This window comes from Asparagus officinalis, chromosome 2, assembly GCF_001876935.1.
Source record: "Asparagus officinalis chromosome 2, Aspof.V1, whole genome shotgun sequence".
NCBI classification, from domain to species: domain Eukaryota; kingdom Viridiplantae; phylum Streptophyta; class Magnoliopsida; order Asparagales; family Asparagaceae; genus Asparagus; species Asparagus officinalis.
The window spans coordinates 30,233,117-30,243,534 of record NC_033795.1 but is presented as its reverse complement, the minus strand read 5'-3'; positions in this window follow the sequence as shown (position 1 = coordinate 30,243,534).

Here is a 10,418-nt window from a genome sequence, read left to right as displayed (position 1 = left end):
CTCGGTTGCCGAGCCACCACTTGGTGGATCGGCCGCCGAGCCGCCTAGATGGCTTAGTGCCGAGCTCTTTCCCCGGGTTTTCGCTGTGTCGTCCATTGTCCGGTTTTATGGTTTCGTGGTTTATCCAAGTTTTATTGTTGATCTGGACATTGATTTGGTGTCCGGATCTTGATTTGGCAGTAAATCCGCTTTGTTGTTGATCTGAACTCTGATTTGGAGGTCCGGATCCCGATTTGGCAGTAAATCCGTTTCGGTGATTGAGTTCAAATCCGTTCTAAAGTTGGATGACTTGTTGACTCACCGAACCGTTAGCTTGATTCCGCACGCGAATGGATGCATTCAATTGCTTGCGTGCGATTCGTTAGCCTCGTCGCCTCGTTAATCCGCTTCGTTGCGTGTCACTTGGCTTAGATGTTGTGGACTAATGCTCGTGTTTAGATACGTCACCCGATGGTTTGTTGATTTGTCGAATCACCGTGCCGAGCTGTGTTAAGGGACCCATAGGTGGTTTTATATGCCTACAGCCCCTCGGTGTCTTTTGCTACATGGTGATGCCTTTCGGTATAAAGAATGCAGGCGCCACGTACCAGCGAGCAATGACTAAGATTTTCCAAGAACATCTCAGGAAAACAGTCGAATGCTACGTTGATGATTTGGTTGTAAAAAGCCGCAACAAAGAGGATCACATCAAGGACTTGAAGACGATGTTCAATCTCATGTGGAGTCATCAATTGAAGATGAACCCCACTAAATCCTTCCTTGGAATGTCCAGCGGAAAATTCCTTGGATTCGTTGTCACCACTAAAGGTATACATATCGATCCTAATAAGGTGAAGGCGATACATGAACTGCAACCCCCTAGAAATCTAAGAGAGCTCAGAGGATTGCAAGGGCGGTTAGCTTACATTCGGCGGTTCATCTCAAATCTTTCTGGGAAGTGCCAACCATTCTCTAAGCTAAACAAAAAAGGAGTGTCATTTATTTGGGACGACGCCTGCCAAAAAGCTTTCGAAGATATCAAAACATATCTGACGAATCCTCCTGTTCTCGTTGCACCAAAATCAGGTAGACCGTTCCTGATTTATCTTAAAGCGATGAACCACTCGATAAGTGCTTTACTAGCACAAGACGATGATAATGGTTACGAACAGGCAGTCTATTACCTAAGTCGGACCTTGATAAGCGCCGAGTCTCGATATCTGATGATTGAGAAAGAATGCCTCGCATTAGTATTCGCAATGCAAAAGATGCGGCATTACTTAGTAGGACAGACAATTTACGTCATTTCTAACGTTAATCTAGTACGGGTATTTATGACACAACCAGCCTCTATGAATTGGCGGTTAGCGAAGTGGGCCCTTCTCTTGTCCCAATATGATTTGCACTTCAAACAGCAGAAGTCAATCAAAGGACAAGCGATTTGTGATCTTTTGGCGGCAAACCCGACAACGGATACGGCAGAAGTATATGATGACTTGCCGGATGAAACCCACGAGGTTAACACTACATCGCACCAACAAGTATGGCAATTATACTTCGATGGTGCTTCGAGGGCAGTTAATAGGGCAATAACCCCCGGATGTCCTAAAGTCTCCTCCGGAGTTGGAGTTGTCTTAATTTCCCCGGTGAAGCATGTGATGCCTCGGGCTTATTCACTGACTAGTCCGTGTTCCAATAACGTAGCCGAGTACAACACACTTCTCATTGGACTCAGTTTCGCCAAGGAGCTGGGGGTCGAATATCTCAAAGCTTTTAGGGATTCTCAATTGATAGTCAACCAAGTCCGTGGAGAGTATGAAGTCAGGAACCAAGACCTGATCCCGTACCACCAGGAGACCATCAAAATGGAAGATTCTTTTGAAGAATTCTTTATTGAATACATCCCTCGTCTACAGAACGCTTATGCGGATGCACTGGCAGCACTAGCGGTATCACTTGCGCAACCTCCCAAAACCGAACTATTAGTCACAGTAAGGACGCATCAACTCTGCATACCCATATACGATATGGATATTGAAGAGGAAGATGATGGAAACGTAAACGCGAAGGAGGTGAATTCAACTCAAATTGGGTCTGAGTCCCGAGATTGGCGTTTTCCTATCATTGATTACGTCCAATATGGTATTCTGCCAGAGGATGTGAAAGAAAGGGAATCAATCCGTCGAAGAGCACCAAGATTCTTCTATAGTACCGAGACCCATACATTATACCGTAGAGGGTACGATGGTTTGTTACTCCGATGCCTTTCGAACAAAGAAGTAGAAGAAGTTCTTAAGGAAGCACACGAAGGGGAATGTGGTGCGCATCAGCCCGGTACCAAACTGTATGTCGCATCAGGAGAATGAGATATTTTTGGCAAACGATGGTTCGTGATGCAATCGAATACGCCCGAGAGTGTCATGCTTGTCAAATACATGCAAATTATATGCACCAACCACCAGAGCGTTTACACACGTTAACCTCATCTTGGCCGTTCGAGACATGGGGTATGGACATTGTCGGTCCTATTTTTCCCCCTTCAGTCAAAGGTGATCGATTCATTCTCGCAATCACAGATTACTTTTCAAAGTGGGCTGAAGCAATTCCGCTTAGAGAAGTGAAGACGAACAATGTCATCAATTTCATCAAACATCATGTCATATACCGACACGGCGTGCCAAGACGGATCATTCATGACAACGGTCCACAGTTCATAAGCAACGCCTTCGTCAGGTTTTGTGACAAGTTCAAAATTGAAGATATTTCGTCAACAACTTATTATCCCGCCGCAAATGGATTAGCTGAGGCTTTTAACAAGACGATCATTAAGATCCTATCAAAGCTCGTGAAGACCAATAAACGAGACTGGGATGATAAAGTCGGTGAAGCACTCTGGGCTTATCGTACCACCATACGCACACCTACAGGAGCTACCCCATATTCGTTGGTATACGGATGTGAAGCTGTGCTACCATTGGAGATCCAAATCCCATCCCTTTGGAACACTCTCGCAACTGAGATGACGACGGAAGAACAACATCAGAAACGTCTCGAAGAACCCGAAATATTGGATGAAAAGCACTTGGAAGCTCAACAACACATTGAGTTTTATCAAGCCAGAATATCTAGGGCTTTTAACAAAAGAGTCCGATAGAGAAGCTTCAAGGAAGGAGATCTGGTCCTCGCTGCTCGCCGACCAATAATCCTCAACTCCAAGAAGAAAGGTAAATTTGAACCCAAATGGGAAGGACCGTTTGTGATAGACACAGGCTACTCAAACGGTGCATATCGCCTGATTACTCAAGAGGGCGCCAGGCAATTAATGCCAATAAATGGGAAGTTCCTGAAAAAGTACTATCCCTAGTACATTCAGGATAACCCATTTACCGAGAAGTTCCTTGAAGAATATTACACTTAATATTCTAGAGGATAACCCAAAATCGTTTTCACCACCAAAATCCCTCACTGATCAATTTTAATTAATAGTGAGTCCACCAAAAGGGTCTCTCTGGCCCAAACCACCAGCAATTTCCCCTCTTGATCCTTTTCATGAACAAGAGGTCCACTTTCAGTTCAGAGTCCCCTTTCGATAAACGAAAGAACTCCCTTCATTTTCTCTTTTGGTTAAGCCTTCTCATGGTTATAACCGAAGTTCTAGTCTAGCCACTTCGATAAACGAAGAACTCATCTTCAAATTAGATAACCAGTCCTATAAAAGGTAAGTTTATCTAGATCTTCCAGATTCTCTGAGTGGAGATCCCACTTCTAGTTTCTTTCGCGCTTGAAATAGAATATAAAATTCTTCCTTTTCAGAATCAAGGAATAGAATATAAAATTCTTCCTTCCTTGTATTCGGGTTCGCCTTCACCCTAAAAGAAGACCGGGAAATAGAATATAAAATTCTTCCTTTCCCGCACCGATCTTTTCCAAAATTTATCAATCTAGAGTTCGATTCTAGGAAGTTTATCCCGAATCCTAAGTAGGGATAAGTCTGCGCCTAACACACGCTGCCGGTTTAGTCTTTTTCCATAGAAAAAAACACCTGAGTTCGATTCTGGGGTATTCTATCCTGAAACCTAAGCAGGGAAAAGTCTGCGCTTAACCCGCGCTGCTGGTTAGTTCTTAACCGTTAAAAAGAACACTCGTCCGCATATTCAACATTGTGGCAGGTTGTTATTAATAACACCAAAATCCATGCCTTACACGCATGAGGAATTTCATCGTGAATCCTAAGAAAGGATATGTCGACGCCTAATACGCGCCGCCGGTTTAGTCTTTTTCCGTAGAAAAAGACACCAGAGTTCGACTCTGGGGTATTTTATCCCGAAGCCTAAGTAGGGATGAGTCAGCGTCTAATACACGTTGCCGGGTAGCCTATTCCCATAACAATGACGAAGTTTACGTATTCGAAGTCATAGCAGAAAAGTCTCCTCTTCTTCACAGAGTTCTCTTCTGAGCTGGTCTATCTTGGTCTCACAAGAGGTAATGGAAAAATCAAGCTCGTCGAGTGAAGATGATCTAATAGCAAGGTTAGCCTCAACTCGGTTTACCCGGTCCCGCTGCACCTGAATCTCGAGCTCATCAAAAATCCGAGTATCGCGCCATGTCTGTAAGCGAGCATCCAAATAAGCAGCAATGAATGAAGAAGCACCTGCATCCCGGAGCTCACGAAACATCTGAAGCTTGTGCTCTAGACAATCAAGGTCATCAACTATAGCCTTCGCCAGATCCGAGTATCCTGCATCCCTTATCGAATTTATTCTAGAATCAAGGAAAGGTTTAAACTGGTGAAGGAAAAGTCCGCCGTGAAAGAGTTTGCCAAGCATAGCATTCACGAAGGAGAAGAAAGAGAGGACTTCTATGCAGATGACGATCTTCTCAGGGTCATTGTCTAATAACAACTCCTTCACAAGGACATGAAGCCGAGAAGAAAACCCTACACAAAAAAGGAGAAATCTGTCAAAGCCTTAATGAGGAAATAAATGACATTTCTCAGTTGCATAATTTATACCTCCTTCCCCGTGAGTCACTGGGGGTAGTGGAGGTGTAACGGCTGTGGATGTATCAGCTGGTGTAGTTGGTCTCACAGCCGGCTCAACAGGATCAGTCTCAACAAATGCTCCTGTTAAACACAAAACGGAATGCTCAAATACATCGCATTATAGCTGCATTAGTCAAAAATTGGCTAGTCCTATAATTAACTTGAGAAGAGGCATGTACCTTCAGAAGGACCATCCTCGGGATTCTTAGGGAGTGTAGACTCAGGAAACATATCTTCAGGCATCTGGTCATCAATCTGAGGAGAGCCATACATGAAGTGGAGCATAGGAGTGTCGACAAGCAACCCTTCCTTGTCAAAATCATCAGTCGAGAAATCTGACACAAGAGAATATAAGTGCGAAAGAAGAATAAAGAGACTACGACCAATGGAAATGAGTTACCTCTTATGGGTGTGTTAGCCTATTCCCAAGATCCACGTTTGCCTCCTGCAATTTGTCTAAAAGAACAAGAAGCATAGAGACAATTAGGGAATGCACGAATTCTGAATTTTTCAACTCCTTTGTGTGCCATCTAAATGGTACATTGTCAATGGTAGATGTACCTGGATTTGCTGAATCGGGTCCTACATTGATAGTCTCCCTAACGTCAGCAGCTTCTGCAGGCTTTTCTACCTGGTATGGTGAGTCAGGCTCACCAGAAAATACACAATCATGAGGAGCAGGATCAGGACTCATCTCGCTATCCCTACGCTCTCCTACATAGAGATGGAAAAGCGTGAGTCGAAGTTCTGAATGATCAAGAGGATGATCTATAGGGTAGATATTACCTCCATCGCTAGCGGGATCATCACCAGACAAACCCATCTCAGACGCTCGCGAATCTGCATGCGGCTTGTAGGCTAATCTCTTCCGCCTAGCAGCGGGGACAACAATCGGAGGTCTCGCCTGGGAAAAAGGACGGAATTCTTCATCCTTGTCAGCTGCGGTCCCTGAAACATCAAACAACTGTCAAGATTAATAATTCTGGAAGACAGAAGGAAAGAATATGTAGCTAACCTCACTCAGAATAGTCCTCGTAATCTTCAAGATCTCCGCCTGAAGCCTCATCAGCAGAATGGAAGATCTTCTTTCCCTCCTCGTCAATCCGACGAGTCTTGCTCCGTGTCCTCTGTGACCGAGCATGCTCCCGAATCACACGAGAATCAACCTGAGAAGCTTCCTCGGCCACTAGCTCTTCAATCGGCTTCACGGGGATAGTTTTATTAGCTGCTAACAACCAAACTGACGCTCAACACTCGGGAGACTGAACTTAGCACCAGTACAGCCCGTCACGGTCCACAACCATGCCCGGAGACCGTCCACTAAACCGCCATGAGCCCGAAGCTGCTGACGTGGATTCCCGATATAAAGCTGATCATAACCAAACTGGTGGGCGAATCAGCAGGGTAGATATGGCTCTATAAAACACTTATTCCTCACCCGGAAGGTCAGATAACCCGGCCTAATGTTAACCAGCCAATTAAAGCAGCCGATATCTAAATGAGTTCGATACTCGCTCGGCTTCTCCTCATCAATCAAACACTTGCCATATCGGCTGAAGAACTGCGAAAAGCAAGTGGAAAATGTCCAACATTTATGGACCTGTAGCTGCTTTCTGATGTCAAGGAATCCTCGCCCCTCCCACCTGCCATTCTCAAACAACTGTAGTAGGGGAACAGAGCGGTCTATGGTGCTAGGTACCGACATCATATCAGGACGATGAAGGATGAACCAAGCCATCAAATAAATGTATGGGAGCTCCAGCTTAGAAAGAGGAATCTTAGCTGACGGTGCATCTTCTTTCTGTGTGAAGGTACTAGAAATCTGTCGAAGCCCTCGATGAATGTTAGCTACCATCACCGGAAGAAGCGAAAGTTCCTTCTTATAGGCAAGCTGAACCACTGGGTAGAGCACTTCCAACCGACAAGAAGGGTTATCAGTCGAATCGGTGCGGTCGCATGCCATAAGAATGATTTAAACTTGGTCCCTGCAGGAAAGCCACTCTCGGGACTGCTAATGGTATAAATGATTTAAACTTGGTCCCTGTAGGAAAACCACTCTCAGGACTGCTAATGGTATAGGAATGAGCGTCAATCTTCTTCAATAGACTATTAACCCCTGAAGGAGTGAGGGGTGCCAGCTCACAAATAGCCTCGCTAGAATTGCTCTCTAGATTTCTGAACAAATAAGACGCAAACTGCTTCTGGCTCACATGGGATTTAGTCCTCTTCGCTAAAGGCTCAGACTGCGCCAAAGCGATATGATAGTGACATGTGAGGTCCCATAAAGTCTCGTAGCGGTCGGGCATGCGATCCTTCAGCTGACTTAATTCATGGTTAGAGGGAAAGTATTCCTAATATAGCATCTGACCCATGGGCAAACCAGAAATCATGTGCATCTCATGGAGAGCCAAGCCCAACACCCCTTGCCGGGTCAGAAAAGTGTTCGAATCCGGGTTATAGAGCTCGCACAAAGCGAAGAAATGCTTCGCGCTGATAGGTAAGCCATACATGGTGGCACGAATGGCTGCATATAGACCACAAGCGTGCAACTCCTCGCTCCATCGGCTTAAGACGTACTTCGTCATACGAGCCCACCAAAGCTTGTCTAAAGAATGGACCCAGCCATAGAATCTGTGGCGCGTCGCAGGCAACTCCCGTCCTAAGCCGGCGAGACGATTCTTCAAAGTAGAAGCAGAAGCAAGAAATTCGTTACGCGGCGGTGCATCCAGCCCCAATACTCCAGGACGCAATCCAATGATATGACTCCTGCTCGAACCTGGAGCTGCCTGATGAGTGATATAGCCACAGTGAATGCTCTCATGCTCCTCCGTCAAGCGCCATGACATCTCCCGTGTCACAGCCTGACGCCTGAGCTCAGTCAACGAACGGTGTCGAGGAATCTTCGGCAAATATAGGAAACCACCGCCATTTTTATGAAGCCACTGCTCGGCGTTAATAAACACTGCATCTGTATCTCTAACAGAGTCGCCAAATAAAAAGTCAGTCTTCCTGAGAGACTGAACAGAGCTGGCATCCTTCACGAAAGGCGCATCTGTAATCAACTGTCGAAGAGCTCGATGTCCCCCTTCCTTCACCACTTGGGCAACCTCTGTCGACGTGCCCGGAGCAAACTGAAGAGTAAGCAGAATAGGTGAAAAATCATCAGAGGTTGAATAATACTCGTCACGACGTCCATCCACTGCATGAGATGAGAACGCTCTAGAGGGATATTCCACTAAAAACAAGCAATTAAGTGTTTGTTAGTCTCAGTTATAAAAGGAAGTTGAACTCATCCTACGAACGGATAAGATAGAGTCACTGCCTTATAAAGGGTGAGACAATTTGGCCACATTATGCACTTATAAGGTAGGATGTATCAAAAACATATCCCTGCCTTATAAGGCACAATGCAGCGTCAAAACGCCCCCTTTATTTATTTTGAGATAGGGTTTTGACCAAGCAAAACCCATCTTTAAAGCGTCGATCCTCACCAAGGAGAATCAAGGCTCTTCTCGATTGTCTCACCAAGGAGAACAAAATGGGGACAAATGACTAATCTACAAATCTACAAATACGCCAAAAAAAGAGAGAGCTCACCAGCATACGAGGGAAGCACGCCATTAGCCGACGCAGTAGGGGAGCGATCTCTCGGGACATGCGACATGATGATCTGCAAAGTAAATCAGGGGGTCAGATACAAAAAAAAATTTAGTTAGGGTGACAAACTCTAACCCTAAAATTTTATCCCCTCTTTGATTTACTTGAAGAAAAGCTCGAGGATTCGACCAAAAATTAGATCTTGAAAGAGGCTCGAACCACGTGCTCGAGGGGCCTGAGAGAAACTTTAAATATGGAAATTTTGAGGGATTTTTCAGTCTAAGATCAAAAGGAAGGATGGATCTAAGACAAATATGAAGATTTGAGGAAGAAAGGATGCACGAGGGAAGAGAAATCCAAAAATTTGGGGGAGAGGGTGGCGGGCCCTAGGAGGATAAAAAAAGAGGCTCTTTTATAAGGTGAACCAGCCTTGAACCAGACCGAACCAGGTTGAACCGGACCAGACCAGTCTAAATCAGTTCAAAGGAAACTGAACCAGGCCAAACCAGGCTGAACCAGGCTGAACCAGACCAGACCAAGCTGAACCAGTCTTGAACCAGTCCTGAACCAGCCTTGAACCAGGCTGAACCAGTCTTGAACCAGTCCTGAACCAGCCTTGAACCAGGTTGAACCAGTTTGAACCAGAATTCAAATTGAAGCTGAATCGAGTATCGAAACGACTTCAAATCGACCGAGGGTCCGGTCCCTTATTTATTCACTCTTCTCCCACACATTCGGAAGGGTCAGAAGATTTTTTGAGCCTAATTACTGTCTTTTTTGGCTCATTCTCAGACTGGTTCAACTCATTCGGACACGAAAAATACTCCAATAAGGTATACGAGTATAAACTATTCCCTATTTTTGTTGAGAAGTTTCTGGAGAATATTTTGTTTAAAAATATTCTTAAGGATAACTCAACAACACTACGCCGGACAACGCATTGCAAATAAGCACTCAATGCCAACAATCGATGGTCAGTTCTATGTTGAACCAACAAACACGAGCTAAAGATAAGAAAATCAGGAATCGGGTTGAACCAACAAACACGAGCTAAAGATAAGAAAATCAGGAATCGACTTCAAGTTCAAAATTCCGACAACGGTCAGACAATAAATGCAGCACCGGAACCCTTACAGACATTCGACAAAGCACCGAATAGCCTGGAGGATTAAAGGAATCGAGAATAGAAGCCATTCCAAAGTCTCGTCATACCGATTGAAGGTTGGGGCAATCATACCCAAAGCATTCCAGACTCTTCTATAAAAGAACGAGGCTAAAATACTTTGGAGGGGGTATCTGTAGTCGTATAAAACTGCTTATAGGTCCCTTAACACAGCTCGGCACGGTGATTCGACAAACCAACGAACCATCGGGCGATGTATCCAAGCGTGATCGTTAGTCCACAACACCGAAGCTAAGTGAAATGCGACGAAGCAGATTAACGAGGCGACGAGGTTAAACGAACCGCACGCAAACAATGGAATACATCCACTCGCGTGCGGAATCAAGCTAACGATTCGGTGAGTCAACAAGTCATCCAACCGTAGAACAGATTCGAACTCGAACACCGAAGCGGGTTTACTGCCAAATAGGGATACGGACTACCAAATCAGAGTTCGGATCAATGACGAAGCTCGGATAAACCTATGAACCGCGGAACCGGACGACGGATGACACGGCACAACACCCGGACGACTCGGCCAAAGCCGAACCACTTAGGTGGCTCGGCCACCAAGAGGTGGCTCGGCCACCAAGAGGTGGCTCGGCCATGGCCGAGCCACCTCCGGGTGGCTCGGTGGCC